General features: G+C 27.4%; 1 protein-coding gene across 4 annotated transcripts in view; it reads right to left on the bottom strand.

The window, feature by feature from the left end:
• Positions 1-12,275, bottom strand: part of LOC122510014 (disks large 1 tumor suppressor protein) — a 1,103,313-nt gene that overhangs the window by 405,678 nt on the left and 685,360 nt on the right. The gene's annotated exons all lie outside the window — the stretch shown is intronic.

The raw sequence follows: 12,275 nt of genomic DNA, 5'->3' as shown, positions 1-12,275 counted from the left end.
CAATTTAAATGTTGTTTTGATTTTTTTTCTAGTATTTATGGGTCAAAAACAAAACCCGTCTCATACCTAGACACACTCCCCTACAAATAAAAATTTGTTATTGAAAGAGTAAAAAATAAAAATGAGAGTCAAATTGTTCTTGGAAATCAGTAGTAAAAATCACTTCAGAGACTGACAAATGTTTCATGAATTTTTTTAAAATCAGCAGTTAAGGTCAATTTTAATCAGACAAAGTTAATCTAAGGTCTATTAATTTTATAACTCAAAAGAATTTTTAGTAGATTTGACTACTTTGTAACTACTCTGCTTAATTCGCAGTAAGTCCCTAACGAATTAAAAAAATTTGTGTTCACCAGCAAAAAGCAGTTAAAAGAACTAAGAATGTAGTTACAATGAAATTAACTATGACCATCAAAAATTACTTGACACAAATAAATAATTATTTGATACCTAATAGAAAAGATATAATTTATTTGTTTATTTAATCACTGATTGAATCACTTATTTATCATCAATTTTTTCAGTTTAGAAATAATAGAATTAAAAAAATAATTATCTAAAAGTTCTCCAAGCTTATAATATACAGTATTAAAATGTGCGCACTCGATTCATATAAAGTCTTGACTACTTTACACGGCACATGTCACGGTATTCAAAATTAACAAGGAGTTTCATTGTTGTACACAGTATCAGTTATGCGTGTATATATATGTAGTGATTCTCTCTGAAATTCGTGACACAGTTGTATTCATGCTTTTGCGCCAAGTTGCATCTGCTTCTTGCAGACGGAGAACACTGACACAAGTCGTGCCTGACTCTGATTGGACAGTGTTGCAAACGAGTTCTCCAACTAGGAGGGTTGACTTATCGTGTCGTTTCTAAGTTTCTGTTATGACCCACAGTCAAAGGCACACACACTATCTCTCTATCTCTCTCTCCCTCACTCTTTCTCTCCACTTCGAGACAGTGAAATCTCACCTGAACTTTCAAGACATTCTCATATATTCACCAGAGAGTTAATTTCACCGATTTTGGCATTTTAAAACTTACTACTTTTCATTTGGCCTTTACTTTCATTTTTATACACTCATCGCTAATTAGCATCTGTCTTTAAACATCTTTATGTACCTATTCATATACTCTGAACAAAATTTGCTTTAAAAATTCAACTACTGTGGCTAGTAAAAGTGAAAAGTAGTTAAAATAATTACTTCTTTAGTTAATCTAACACTGTTTATACAGTTAATTTCACTATTTCTTATGTAGTTAAAATTTTAGAATTCAATCAACTAAGAAAAGTATAGTTGAATTTCAGAAACAACTACAAATGTACATTTCATTAACTACATTCTAAGTTCTTTTAACTACTTTTTGGTGGTGAACACAAATTTTTTAATTTGGTTAGAGACTTATTGAATTAACAATTAAGCAAAGTAGGTAAGAAGTAATCAAATCTACTAAAAACTTTTGGAGTGTATTTTTTAACCAATGTTTACTAATTAAAACAAATTTTTTAAGAAATTAAAATTTTAAAAAGAATTGTTGAAAAATGTTCGGGAATAAATGTAATTTGTTTGTAAAGGGATTTAGAGGGCGTTATTACACAGAAAAAAATAAGTGTTAAATGTGTTGCGTGTAGTTTTCAGATGTTGTTGTTTTAACACAATTTTGGTGATATTTTAACCCCATTTAAAATGTATATTAATTTAACACCCTCCAGTGTTAATTTAACACTGGGCACACAGTGTCGGTTAAAAATGTTGCGTGTAGTTTTAACACTACTTTTAGTGTTATAATAACACTTCTTTTTTCCTGTGTATAAACGTTAGTTTGGAATCAGTAGTAAAAATCAATTATGGTCGGACAGGTGGATTTATTCTGGTTATTTTAGTATTAGATATTACAGTGAGGTAAAGTGCAATTAGAATAAGTCCTAATTTATTAGTAGTAAAATGCATCATTAGTCATGCAAAGACGAAAAGTTGGTAATGTGAATCAGTAGTAAAAGGTACTTTTAGTCAGACAAAACGATTCAAGTATTTAGAATTCATTTTTCAGTAATAAAACATAAAAGACAGTTTTAGTCAGGCCAGGAGTTTTTAACTCCTAAATTTACTTAATATCAGTAGAAAAAAAAACCATTTTTGTCAGACAGATGATAGAAATCGTAGTTTTTAATTTATTTTCAGTAGCAAAACACATTCTCAATCAGTGTTTGCAATTAAATATAAATTTGTAATTATTAAAAAAAATTCATGTACTTAAGCATGTTATGATATTTTACAGAGAATTAAAAAAATTTTGGGGTGTTTGAAACCGCAGATGACCATCTAGGGTTAATTTAATTTCTATCAAATTAATTCATAAATTCTTCATGTATTGAGTAGTAATTATTATTATATAAACACATACTGTACTATCCTTATAGAAAAACTGTGTATAGAATGTGAATTAACAAAACAAATATTTTCCATATGGATTTTTTAAAGAATTGTGAAAAAAATTAAAAAAAAATGAACAGATTTTGTCTAATTTAATCTAATTACACAATTTAACAAGATTCAACAAAATTTTCTCTGACTTTAATTTAATAAATGTAAATTTTGTAGCACAACAAAGTATAATGAAACAAAATTAATTTTTTGCAAATGAAAAATTCTTTATTTATTGTAGAAGGAGCCTTAGGAGAAAATGCAATTTTCCATGCTGTGTATGTAACATGTAAGTAAAGAAGAGAGAAGCGGGAGTAATATGAGAGAGAGAGCCTTTAATTACCCATCACTGGTAATTGCTCGACGAACACTTCACTATCCAGAAGTGGATAAAACCACATGCGCTCACTTCACGGATCAAGATTAGCTAACCCAGTAAACCATGCTTCTTTGGTTATCATGAAACCCACTTCAACTCGACAATTCTATTCTATTCCTCTTCTGCCTTACAATCTAATTGTCCTTAAACTTTTCACGTAACGGAAATTCCCTCAATTTAGAACTTTATTTCAAACTTTTATACTTTTCCGTTCACTTTTTTTTATTATTGGATCAAAAAACAACAATCATTTTGTTATTCAACTGGGAAACAGTTTGTTAATTTATTACAAAAATAGTCGATAAGGGTGAACTGTTTGAAAAACTGAAATTTTATTTAAAAATTGGAAACTGAGAGAATATTTTGAAATTAGGGGGGTAATGACTTCTAAATTTATAAACAAGAAAGAAAATTATTCAAAATGGGGGGAAAAATTAATTAAAAAATTAGAAAATAGGGGCGAAATTACTTTTAAAAATTAGAAACTAAGAGAAAATTTACTTTTAAAAAATTGAAACAAGGGGGAGAAACTACTTAAAAAATTTGAAACTAGGGAAAAAATTATTTCAAAATTTAGAAATTAGAAAGAAAATTATTCAAAGTATTCGTAACAAAGGGGAGGGGGTTTGATTGAAAATTTAGAAACGACGGGTAATACTTTACAAAAGTTAGAAAATAGGGGAAAAAATAAATTTTTTATAATTAAAATTATATTTTCTCCAGATGCGGAGTCTTTTAGCTTTTACCCCTGCAACGTGGAAACGATATGCCGTGAAACCACCTTTTGTGCTAATTACCATCTCTGGGGGACGATAAGGTGGTAGTAATCGTTGGCACGCACATGCAAGTTTTCACAAGTTTCGAACAAAATTGACCTCGCAAGAGCTCTTTTTTTTAATAAAAAAAGCTCGTAATTGCAAGCTTAAAACGGACTGGTGAAAGATATTAAAAATGTAAAATTCCTTACATGAAAATGCCTTGTTCTCTCTCTCTTAAAATTTTTTATATCAAACTACATCTAATCACAATGAAAAAGTGTTATTTTAACACCAAAGTGAGTGAAAAAATCTCATTTTTGCATTGTATCAAAAAGTCAATTTTAAATATTAATTCATGAAAAGCGTGCTGCTAGTGAGTCAGTTAAAAAAAGGAAGTATAATTTTTGAATACATTTTAGAATATTCTTTATGATTGTAAATTAAAAATATCAATAGAAAAAGTACATTTTCGTCGGACAATTTTTACAACTCTTTTTATTTGAGAATCAGTAGTCAAAGTCAATTTAGAGACTGATAAAAGTTTGTTAAATATTTGTTACTTAACCCCTTGGCTGTCAACGAGATTTACACTGTTTGGTCCAAAAGTGTGTTGAAAAATTTTTTAATGGATTTTTATGAAACTTGGTACCCTAAGGTTTCTAGGGTCGATGATTACGAATCTGACATCAGTTTTTCGAAATTCAAAATGGCGGATCCAAGATGGCGGAAATTTTTTTCAAAATTTGTCGAATTTGCTTGAAACTAAATACTTGGGGATTTTCAGGGTCGCTGATTACGAATCTGAAATCAGTTTTTCAAAATTCAAAATATCTGGTTCAATATGGCGGAAAATTTTTTAAAATTTATTGAATTTGTTTGATACTGGTTAATCTGACATCAGAATGATAATTTTTGGTGAAATCAAATTTCGTTAAATACTCTAAAAAACTAATGTCAGGTTCGTAATCAGCGACCCTAAAAACCCCCGAATATTCAGTTTCAAGCCATTATAATTAATTTTTTATTTTGTCGTCCGCCATATTGGATTCGACACTTTGAATTTTGGAAAACTAATGTTAGATTCGTAATCAGCGACCCTTAAAACCTCCGAGTAACAAGTGTCAAGCAAATTCGACGAATTTTGAAAAAATTTCCGCCATCTTGGATCCGACATCTTGAATTTCGAAAAACTGATGTCAAATTCGTAATCAGCGACCCCAAAAACCCCCGAGTAACCGGTTTCAGGAACATTTAAGAAGTTTTTAATCACCTTTTTTAAGTTGCGCATATATGCGTCATGAACACTTTTGGCCAGTTTAGTTTTCGCATATATGCGTCAGCGACAGTCAACGGGTTAAAAATTGATAGTTAAAGTCATCAAATATTATTATTAAAATAAATTTAACAAATAACAATCCACTAAATAATAATCTACTAATAATCTACTAAATAATCCAGGAAAAAAAGTTTTGTTTGACTGTGCTTTACTATTGATTTTAAATTTAGAAGAATTCTAATCTTTTGTATCTAATTTTTATTCTTGTACTACTCTAATACCATGTTTAAAAAGGATTTAAAACATTTTGTTTTGAATATCATTTTTAATTTTGAAAGAGAAAATAAATAAGTGTCAAAGAGAAAGTGTAAGTAAATAAAAAGTTATCATTATAAAAGTGGACATGAAAATGAAAAGTCAAATTAAAATTCCGTAATCGACGTCAAGTTGTTGGAATTAATTTTAATCAGACTAAAGTTATATAAAATTTTTCATTTGGAGATCAGTAGTAAACGTCAATTTAGAAGCTGACAAGAGTTTCTTAGATCTTTGTTACTTAAAAATTAGTACCACTGTATTTACAATAATATATTCTAGTTTGTCTAATTAAAACAATACTCTACTACTTATATATAAAACATGTATACAATATCTGCCTAAAAAGAATTTTACTACTAACGGCAGATTTAGAAGTAATAAAACTTTATGTCTAACTGAAATTGTGTTTATTACAAAGCAAGTATTGAACTGGTGACATTACATAAACGGGTATTAAAAATGCTTTTTATGACTGCGATTTGCTATTTACTAACTTTACTAATAAATGAACAAAGATTTTAAATATTTTATCTGATCAAAACAGTGTTTTACTACTGCTTTCAAACTTACGGGAATTCTAACCTTTTGGATCTCATTTATATCCTTGTACTACTAATACAGTTTCCAAAAGAATTTAAACTATCTCTGTCTGACGAAATAAGTTTTGCATGAATAGACAACAATTAACAATTCAATTATAAGTATACAATTATTTTCAATACAATTTAAATTGAATTCCTAAAAAAATGAATTATTTTTACAAAATTTCCATAAAATTATTCTTTGAAATAATTAAAGTTATAAAAAAAGTTACAAAAATTATAAAAAATAATATAAAAATTAATGTTATGTTATGAAAAATGTTATCTTTTAAAATAGAAAAAATTTTACAAATAAAATATACCTAATAATGGAGAATAATTAATTTATACATTTTTTGGCAATAACATTATACAAAACTTATTTTCTAAATTTAAATTAGTAAAAACGTGAACTAATTAAAAATTAATTTTTTCATTCTACATAGAACAAGACATTAAAATAAATAAAATTTTGTTTCTCTTTGAAAATAAATTTTAAAAAAGGCATTTTTTGCATTAACATTAATTAGTTTTTACAATAAGTTATATGTAACTATTTTTATCTTTTAGAATGCTAAATTAATATTACTAGGTAATAAAACAAACGAATACATTCGGACAAGTTGTTTTTAACCCTCCGTCACACACCTTAGAAATAATTACAACATTACACATGTTTAGAGGGAATCCCTCACCACATTGTAAAATAAGCGACATTACAACATAAAGAAAGGAATGAACAAAAATTTAATTTTAACACAAACTTACAAATATGTAGTAAATTATTCTAAATGATAAAATTAATAAAATTAATTTTCGGTTTCAGAAATAAAAATTAATAACACGAATGCACATCTTCGAAGGAATTCCACTTTACATATAAAAATAATATAACATTAAAAAATAAGCAAAAAAATCATTAAACAATTCATTTTAATTATATATTTATAATATAATTTTGTAATTAACCAACAGTGAAACAAAATTTTTTTTGAAAACTTGTTTTTTTTACTTATCATAACCTCTCTTTTTCGAGTTTTTTTTTGACTTTGAAGCCTCATAATTAAAGATTAATTATGTTTAAATTAAATGCTTTTTTAGAAATGTGTTGAGATAAAAATTGTCGAAAGATATAAAAACTGATTTTATTTTGCAATGAGGAAAACAAAAGTTATTTAAAAAATACTGAAACCGTAAAGGGAATCCCTCCCTAAATGTGTGATGGAGGGTTAATAAAAAATTCTCCTACGTTTCGAAATCAATACGATTTCCTCTTCAGGAAATTCTATCAATAATAATACAGAAAGCAATGACTATACAGTATACACTAAGACGTTAAATAATAATTTAAAAAAATAATGATTTAAAAAAGAAGTAATGGAAAATGTAATGTAAAATGAAGATACTTTAATATATAAAAATATAAAAAATATAAAAACAAGAAAACAAAAAGTGAAAAAATAATAAAAATATCTTACCAATAAATAAAAAGGTTTACATTACATGTCGAAGGAATTAAAATTGAAATTTAGCATTTGGAGTTATTAACTGAATTTTTTATTAAAAACCACTTGTCCGAATGTATTTGTTTGTTTTATTATACCTAGTATTCTAATAATATAGATTGAATTTCAAAAAGTTTTAGAAAAGTTGAATTTTGAAAAATTTTAATTAAAAATTCTGTAGAAGATTAGTCTTTTGAAAGATTTTTATTCAAAGATTCTTGAAATTAGTTTTATTGAATTTTTAAAAGTTTTTAATTTAAAATCTTTAAATTTTTTAATTCTTTTTGATAAAAATGATTAATGTTTTGAATATTTTTTTAATTGAAGATATGTGCAAATAAATATAGGTATTAGAAAACTTTTTTTGTGAATCTAATCATTTTTTGAGTCAGTGAAAAAAGAAGAAACGACTTTTTTTTCTTAAGGTCAGGGAAAATATCAAAATTCTATAGCTCTGTGAAAATAAGGGAAAAAGAAAAGAAAATTTTTCTGACAACCCAGATTCTTTTGCGAAATTATCTTCTTAATTCATATATACATGAATTTGAAGGAAAAAAGATTTATTTTTGGTTAATTAAAAAGAAGAGAGACATAGAGAGAAACTTCTAAGCTGGATGAGGAAAAAAAATTGTCCTCATTCTTTCGTGCTTTTAAGTCGTTAGTGACATGGAAAATTGCACCCGTTATAAGGTTAGAAAGATTTCTCTAACGGTATATAAAGAAGGAGAGTAAAAGGGGTATACCAGCGAGAAAGATTATAGAAGCGAACCGAGGTGTATATACATATATATGTATGTGTTGGGAGAAAAGCTGAGAGTCTCACGTCGAGGATCCTGCCATACTTGTACATTTATTCATGAGGTTACCCAGCCTTACTGCAAGTTTCGTGCATTTAAAGTACAGCGATCTTTTTCACTCGAATGAAAACAAGTACAGGTGCCGTGTTATACAAGCAATTACGAGCTTTAATTAACGCACCAAGAAGTCACTCTCGCCTTAAAATTAAGCTATCACAACTTTCAAGAATTCTTTTATCTCTTTCTTCTTCCTCCCCCTTCTCTCCTCTCTTTTCTTCATTTTCTCAATGAATTACAAATTTTTTCCCCCGATTTTTCATTGAATTTCTAATAAACCCGCATATTTCTCATTTTTAGTCTTACTTTAAATTTCCTATTCTGTCCCCTTATTTTTTTAGCAGAAAACATTTTTTTTTTTTATAGAAAAAATAGTTAATTTTTAATAAAATTAAATCAAAATACTCGATTTTCTTCTTTCATATCAACTCTTTCTTTTATGTCAATATTTACAAACATTATTAGTTTATAGTTAATTTTTAATGAAAAGATGCATTAACTTCTTTGTGAATCGATGAATCTAGGGATAGATTGTGCAATTTAAGTTTTACTTTGACTTTCGTTTTCACTTTCACTATCACAGATACTTATTGCTTCTTTCACTTTGATACCTAGATATTTATTTTTACTTTCACTTTAATAGATTTTTACTTTTGCTTTCATTCTATTTTCATCTTCACTTTCACATTTATTTTATTGGAAATAAAAATCTGTGATTGTGAAAGTGAAAATAAAAATCTATCAAAGTGAAAATGAAAAAAAACTAAATATTTATCAAAGTGAAAATGAAAATAAAATAAAAAATAAACATCTATCTAAGTAAGAGTGAAAATGAAAACGAATAATAACGATTTAAGAATATAATAAACGGTATAAAGATAATAACAAAAAATAAAAAGAAATAACGAAGAAAAGTAAGTGAAATTAAGGAAAAAGAATTGTTTTCCTTTAACTAAAGTTCCTTTACAATGAATAACTAAACGCTGCTGCGAATACACATAAAGATTGAAATCATGTTTAATGGGTACACCCATGAAAATTCTTTATTCATCAATTCTTGGTACATGAGCGAATTTCATCAAGTTTTGAGGTGCATATATAGTACAGACACCCGGAAGCTTGCGGCCAAATATTGATAATACTGTTCTACGTTGCTCTTTGAGTTTGTACTACTCCATTTTCTTCTCCTTAGAGTTGCTTTAGCAGTTGTTGAATAATTTTGCACTGGCAGATGGAGAATTTCTAATTTTCCTAAGACATGTTGTTTCTCATTTAGTAGTTAATATTTAATTATAACAATCAAGTATTAAAATATTCACTTAAAATAGAATTTATTTATTATATTATTTATTTTATAGAATTTTATTTTCATTGGTTCAATTTTTATTTTTATAACATTTACCTATTTCATTTTTATTATTTATTTATTTATTTGAACATAAACGGGTTTCAAATAAACCCTTTCGTACAAAAGTACTTAACTGTAATCATACAGCAAAAAGAAAAAAAAAGAACCATAATAAGTATATTAAGGTAAGTTATAAAAAACGCTAGGCTAGACCATAGTATTAATGATAATGGTACAACAATTGTCGCAATGCATTTACAAATCTATTCAAAGAAGTGTCAAAGAACTCAACTGAATCGCTTACAGTGTTTGCTTCCCTACTCAACCTTATCATCATTGAATTGTTTACATAGTTTGTTTTGTGATGTTCAATTTTAAATAATAAGCGGTATCTTGATGGTCTAAAAGGCACACTTAGATTTATCCTTGACAAAAGCGTTGGTCAATTTACAAAACCATTCAATAATTTAAACATAAAAATCAAATCTGCACATAAAAATCGAGTTATGATCTTAGGCATTTTTAGACGATCACGCAAATCATCATAATTATGATCTAGAAAATTGAACGGTATATTTAACTGTCTCGCCGCAAAACGAAGAAAACGATTTTGAACACGCTCCAATCTTATAAGTAAATAAGCAAAATAAGGTACCCAAATAACAGATGCATACTGCAGTGTATTCAATACAAAAGTGAAAAATAGTACTTTTAGAGTACTTTCATTACGAAATAATGAAGCATTTCTCATGACAAAACCCAGAGATCTAAGAGCTCTACTAATGACATCCGAGATGTGAATACTAAATGTTAAGGAACTATCAAGTATAACACCCAGATCACAAACCTGAGTTACCCTTTTCACCTCGTCATGCCCAATTGTATACAGATAGTAGAGAATACGTTTACTTTTTGAAAAAGAAATGACAGAACATTTTTTAATATTAAAATACATGTTATTTTAAAAACACCAACTTATTAGGCTATCCAAATCTGATTGCAAATTAATGTAGTCCAGATCATTTCTAATAATTTTATATAATTTAAGATCATCTGCAAACAAAAGGAAGAAAATGTGTTTAAAAATTGATTTTATATCATTTACATATAGAATGAACAAAAGGGGACCCAAGTTTGATCCCTGGGGAACACCTGATGTAGACAAGAAAGGTGTAGAGTAACTGTTATTAAAACGTACAGATTGATATCTTTTTTCTAAATAACTTTTAATAAAATTTAATAAGCTACCAAGAAATCCCAGAGCCCCAAGCTTTGCCACGAGAGTTACGTGATCCACTCTGTCAAATGCCTTAGACCAGTCTGTATATATATTACGTCGATTTGTGCACCACTCTCCATATTCAATAATAAAAAATCAGTGAAAACACCTAAATTAGTTGTCGTAGACTTATGCTTGACAAATCCATGTTGCTCATCAATAATAATATTAGAAACAGAAGTGTGAATTAAATCAAATATTAAGCTCTCAAAAATTTTTGCAAAACAATTAAGAAGTGTGATAGGCCTATAATTTCTGATATTTTTATTATCATCGCTTTTATAAACAGGAATCACATTTCCTTTTTTCCATTCATAAGGGAAAACAGAACAAGAAATATATCTATTAAACAATTTATACAGAGGTTCCAATAATGCGTTTGAACAAGAACGTAGAATAGAAGGAGAGGGGCACATTATCAGGCCCAGCTGATTTGTGTAAATCAAGTTTATTTAACTTTTTAAAAATGTCTTCCTTACTAATAAACATGTTTTGAAGATTGATAGTAGAGTTTGACACATTTGCATAATTTGGAGGTGACGTAATAGGAGGCGTGTAAACAGATTCAAAAAATTTTGCAAAGAGATTACTAATATCTCGATCGTTATCACAAATTTCATCATCAAGATACATTACATTAGGGTATCATGATTTTTTGCACACAGAACTAACATGTTTCCAAAAAAATTTAGCATTGTTTATGATTGAGTTTTCAGTTTTGTGTAGATAAGAATGGTAACAGTCTCTTGATAAAAGTTTACATTGTGCTCTTAAATTAGAAAAAGTTGAATAGTTATCACAAGTATTGGACAATTTGTAATTATAGTGTGCTATCTTTTTTGACAAAACTAGTTTTTTTAATTCAGGAGTAAACCATTGTGGATATTGAAAGGAACACAATGATTTAAGAGGTACATATTATTAGTATTAGCCATGACATTTAATTGTAATGGTGGATGATAATCATCGACAGGTAAAACAAAATCATTAGAGAGACTTAAAGCAAAATCAATCGAATTACTAAAAACTAAGTCCAGAATAGAATCATGAATATTAGTAAACGCATTTATCTCTAACAAATTAGTAACATCACATGTGTCAGAAATGATTGACGATATTATTTCATGTTGCATAATAGAAATATTTTTAGGAAGACAAAGAGGACCATATTTACTAAAATTCCATTTTAAAAAAGGTAAGTTAAAATCTCCAAAAATACAAATTTTCGCATCAGGATAAGAATACATTAAATTTTGAATAATCGAACACATGTCAAAATATTTATTAGCTGAAGAATTCGGAGGTATATAAAAACAACCCAAAATATAAAGAATAGAATTTTTAAAAAACTTTATGAAAATATGTTCAATGTTGACAGAATCAGTAACTATAAGAGAACAATTTAGAAAAAATTTAGATGCAATTAGAACACCTCCCCCTCTTTTACCCTCTTTTAGCACGAATTTCTGTTTTGTAAATCATTATTACGAAAGTATTTCAGATAAGTTTTTGATAAAAATTAATTTTTAGTTCAGATAGTTAAAA

This window comes from Leptopilina heterotoma, unplaced genomic scaffold (assembly GCF_015476425.1).
Source record: "Leptopilina heterotoma isolate Lh14 unplaced genomic scaffold, ASM1547642v1 Lhet_65, whole genome shotgun sequence".
NCBI classification, from domain to species: domain Eukaryota; kingdom Metazoa; phylum Arthropoda; class Insecta; order Hymenoptera; family Figitidae; genus Leptopilina; species Leptopilina heterotoma.
This window is presented reverse-complemented; position numbering and strand designations above follow the sequence as displayed.